The 4,673-nt window shown below is 39.0% G+C and overlaps 1 protein-coding gene across 29 annotated transcripts in view; it reads left to right on the top strand.

Annotated features, from left to right (window-relative positions):
* The window catches only part of ZBTB20 (zinc finger and BTB domain containing 20), an 865,788-nt gene that overhangs the window by 537,119 nt on the left and 323,996 nt on the right, over positions 1-4,673 (top strand). The window contains exon 2 of one of the 29 annotated variants that reach the window (XM_061427482.1): positions 622-747. The exons of 27 other annotated variants lie outside the window; for them this stretch is intronic. The gene's annotated coding sequence lies outside the window, so the exon portion shown is untranslated. Of the gene's footprint in view, positions 1-12; positions 748-4,673 lie in introns of those variants that run through there. One more of the 29 variants, XM_061427601.1, reaches the window with a different exon arrangement.

Here is a 4,673-nt window from a genome sequence, read left to right as displayed (position 1 = left end):
GTAAGTAGATTAAACACACTGCATCACCAAGCCCTCAACAAGCAATAGTAGGGTGGTGGGCGGGGGCTGGCTTTTTCATGGCCGTGTCTAGGGCATTCCGGTTCATCAGGAATGTTCCTTTGTCCTCTCTTCTTCCTCTCCTCCACAGTCGCACCCTCCCCCCTCCCTGAACTTCCCTTCTGAAAATGTCCGGATGGCACAGCAGTCATCTGGGCAGAAATGAAATTTTGCTAATAAGCAGCCTCCACAAGAAATCCTAGAACAGTGACACTGTTGAAACTGCTTATGTGTCTACTGGGAACTGACATGAACTTCCCAACAGAATTCAAGGAGATGAAAAAAAAAATCTCTTTTTGTTCTCCTTTTCTTTCTGATTCTCTTTTCCTTTCTGTTTTGAGGGAGGTAGTTTCAGGAGAAATGGCTGCATTCTGGTGTGGTGTAAAGTTTTCCGTCGGGAGACAATAATGTACATTCCTCTGGCAGGACGGGATGGGTTTTTTTTTTTTGTTTCTGTTGCTGTTGTTTATTTATAAGACATTTCCTCTCAGTTAGTGGAAGTTAGATCGTAAGAGGCTCCAGTGATTTTCCTTCCACCTCCCCTCCCTAATTTCTGTGCTTCAGCACTCTGGAACACCGTGAACTCGACGAACTAATCAAAGCAGGGAGCTTAGCTGCCAGGCCTGGACAGCCTCGGGAGTCTGTGCTGATTCTCAGGCGACACTCCTTGGATCAGGAACCACAGTCCTGGTGAGTGGTGAGGTTCCAGAATTTGATGTGTCAAGGATTCTATTCTTGGTGTCTCTGAGGCAGTCAGAAAATAACGAGTGTTTTTTAAATGGAAAAAAATGGAATTTTTTTTTAAAAAAGCTACCAAACAATCCAACGGCCTGATGAAGATTTTACTATGTACAGCTGAGAGCACTCTATGGACAATGGCTGAGCCTTGAGTCTGTGCTCAGGAGGAGCCTGCAGGCTTAGGTTTCATGCTACCACCGATGGATGTCAGCCTTGACATGCCTAGCAAACATGCTGGTGGGAGGAGAAAGATAGGTGAGTGAGTGCGGCTGGGAGGTAGCAGATGGGGTTATAGGAGGGGGAAGTGAAAGTGGGATTCAGGATCCGTTTGGAGTTTCTCTCTACCAGCTTTTCGTGCATCTCTCTTCTGCACATTTACATTATGCTCAGAATACGTAACGTACCCAGTTAAGCAAGGAGTAAAAGTGGCTGCGAGGAACAAGAATATTGTTTAATACTGTTCTTCTGAAGATCACTTTGCTAAGAACTGGCTGTTTTTAAACGTTTGGGAAACTTCCCCCACCCAACCTTTGGAAAATATTATTTGTCATACCCTTGTCTTTATTCTTCTGCATTCATGATATTAAACAGAAGAATGCAAGGGAAATCCTTATTTGGTTCCAGGGAAATTTATCATCGTGACACAGGAAAACTAGATGACTGTCCTCACAGTATTAAACCCAAATATAGTATCGTCCTCAATATAAGAGCCTCTGATTGAGTGTGCTCAGAAGTTGTCTAACAAATGAGATGGGGGTGGTGGCACGCTGTGTGATATGAGACTAGCAGAGGAGTCAACAGACCAGCTTCTGGTGCCAATACTTGCCTTCCATGTCCTTGTTAATAATTCACACTCTCCCTGGAAGTGGAGTTTCAGTTGGAACGTGTATTTATCTTTTACCATCAGGTCCCTACTTAGTTGCTTTTTCAGAGGTATTTGATCTCACTGTGTTTTCTTGTTTTCTTTCCAATCTTAAGGATCCAGTGTGTTCCAAAATATTAAGAGTGGAAAAAATAAAAACCAAAAAAACATGGTGGCCATAAAAGCATTTGACTGTGTGGCAGCATCTGAAGTGAATTGCTCTTTGGAGGCAAGGAGGAGTCTTTGATGTTCCCAATATGGTTCTCATAGGCTAAAACTTCCAAGAACCACAACCCAGCCTAAGGGGCACTCACTCGATGTTCTTAAATATTTGGAAAGAGATGCTAATTTATTGTTTTAGTTTTCCTTGCTATTAACACATTGCCAGTAGATTCTTCCTCAGAGTTGGAAATGCTTTAGCACTAGTTGATTTTGCGTTTAACCAGATGTGTATTGTGTGTGCCTGTTGTGCGGACTCCTGTCCAAGCTGGTGCAATCACTCTGCATATCACATCGATGCTTACTTTGGGAATTTTGTTTGCTACTCTGGGTGATTCAGATTCTTAACCATAGAACTCGTGCATGCTCAGTCATGTCCGACTCCTGCAACCCTGTGGACCATAGCCCACCAAGCTCCTCTGTCCATTGGATTTTTCAGGCAAGAATACTGGAATGGGTTGCCATTTCTTCCTCCGGGGGGATCTTCGCAACCCAAGTATTGAACCTGTGTCTCCTGCAGCTCTCCTGAACTGGCAGGAGGATTCCTTACCACCTCATGCTTATATAGTCCCATGGTCCTTACAGACACTGACCCCTGCTACAGCCTCATCAGGCTCTGTCAGTGACCTCTAGCACACAGAGTCGGCTTACTTTCATGGTTCCTATAGTTTGGGAGGCACATCAAATTCCTGAGCTGTCATTGTGATAGGAAGAAGTCCCAGAGTTTTATTAGGACCAGTATGCTCAAAGCTTGATGGTATTTAATGGAAAGCTTGCTTATTTCAGCTAGGCCATGTTAATTATACTACATGCATGTGGAGTATTTCTTGGGGATTTTCCATTAGTTCTCTGTTTTTCTGAGGAAAGAAGCTGAAAGGGAAAATAGGGTTAAAATTTTTTAAAGTGTGATATATAAATGTAACTCACTTTTACCCATTACTACCAAGACCTATGTGAGGTTGTGCCTTCACAGTTAACACTCAGGCTCCACAGACTCCTGGGAGAATTGTCCGTTATCTCTCGTAGAGATGATATCTGCTAAGACTGCACTCAGGGTAAGCTGGATAGCTAACATTTAGAAAACATTTTACTATTGAAATCCTCTGTGCTTGTACACAAAATGTTGTGAGCATATTTAAGCAGAAAATAGGTAAACACAAATATCTAAGAGTATATCCCAAGATGACATTTTAAAAAGATAACCTGCCAGAGAAATTTTCCTTATTGTTGCCAAGACCTGGAGTTCCACGTGGCTGTGGAAGAAAGAATTGCATGGCTGAGTTAGAGTATTTAAGTTAGTTTGATCAGTACACCTTTGATAGAAAGGCAAGATAATGATGTATTTCTTTCCATTGAAATGGTTGTAAATAGTTACCTGATCTTTTCAAAACCTGTGTTATAAACCTCCATAATGTACTATTGATAATTCAATTTTCCGAGTGCTGATTCTAAAAATTTTATTTTAATTTCAGAAGATGCATGTTATAAAATGTCTATTTTCTTGCATGTACATTTTTGCTGTAAGCACTTCCCAAGTGTTATATTCATTTAATTAGGCAGTCACAAATAGATTCAAATAGCATTTCTAAATGACAGAATTATTATTATCTCAATAAGAAATTATTCTTTCTTATTTATATAGAAATGTTTTTGATATTTATGTGATTTCTTTTAAAAGACACGTGTTTTTAAACATTAGGAAGAAGGTGCTGATTCATTGTATCATGTGATTATATATGTATGTTAGCTTGTGTATAATCTGTATTCAGTATACCTGTGCTCATGCTCAGTTGCTAAGTTGTGTCCAACTCTTTGCGACCCCCTGGACTGTAGTCTGCCAAGTTCCTCTGTCCATGGGATTCTCCAGACATGAATACTGGAGTGGATTGCCATTTCTTCCTCCAGGCAACATACCTATATTCAGCTATTAAAAATATAACCAAATCCTAGCTAGGTTCACTTGCCTCTAAACTCAATCAAACGTTTTACAAATTAACCATAAGTGAAATGTAGTTGACGTTCTATCACACTGACAACACAGAAATTTTACACAAATATTTATGAACAGAATCTGCAAAAGATAAGATTTGGTTAGCTGATAAGATTGGTAATTATCCTTCATCAAACACACATGTTAAATTATGAGCCTAAATTCTATTTATGTACAACTTCAAAATATTAATTGCTATATGTATAAAGTAGTTTAAGTAGAAAGAAATGAAATTGCTTTTAATTATCTGAAAATTCATAATATATTTAATGATTCACTTTATTTTGTAAGAATGAATTTATATCCAAATGACCCAGTTTATTCTAGTTTCTCAGTGATTTAGTTGTACATTAAATACTTTGATGCTGTATTTACATATCAACATCAGCAACTATAATTTCCCAGATACCTTTTCAAGATACCCAACCAAGACATATCCTTGTGAAGTCACACTTTTTTCTTTGAAGCTTTCTGTAAAAACCTAGATTAAAAGTGAACTTTCCCTTCTGACATTAATTGCATTTTAAAAATCTGTAGCTTTCATTTGACACATCATATACTGCTTTGTACTGAAGTTTTTTTATACATATAAAACTACAAGTGGTTAGAGGGCAGGTGCTACATTTTATGTTTATTTACCTCCCTTCCAACCAATGTTGAATTGCCTCAATCTGAGTGGAGGATCAATGAATAGGTGATGAATGAATGAATGGATAAGTGGATGGATATCTGTATGGCAGTGTATTGACATTGAGTACATATTGCTAATCATACGGAAGAAATATGTCCAGAAAACAAATCAATTCT

This window comes from Bos javanicus, chromosome 1 (genome assembly GCF_032452875.1).
Source record: "Bos javanicus breed banteng chromosome 1, ARS-OSU_banteng_1.0, whole genome shotgun sequence".
Lineage (NCBI taxonomy): Eukaryota > Metazoa > Chordata > Mammalia > Artiodactyla > Bovidae > Bos > Bos javanicus.
The sequence above is the reverse complement of the archived record's forward strand: the minus strand, read 5'-3'. Positions and strand labels throughout refer to the sequence as shown.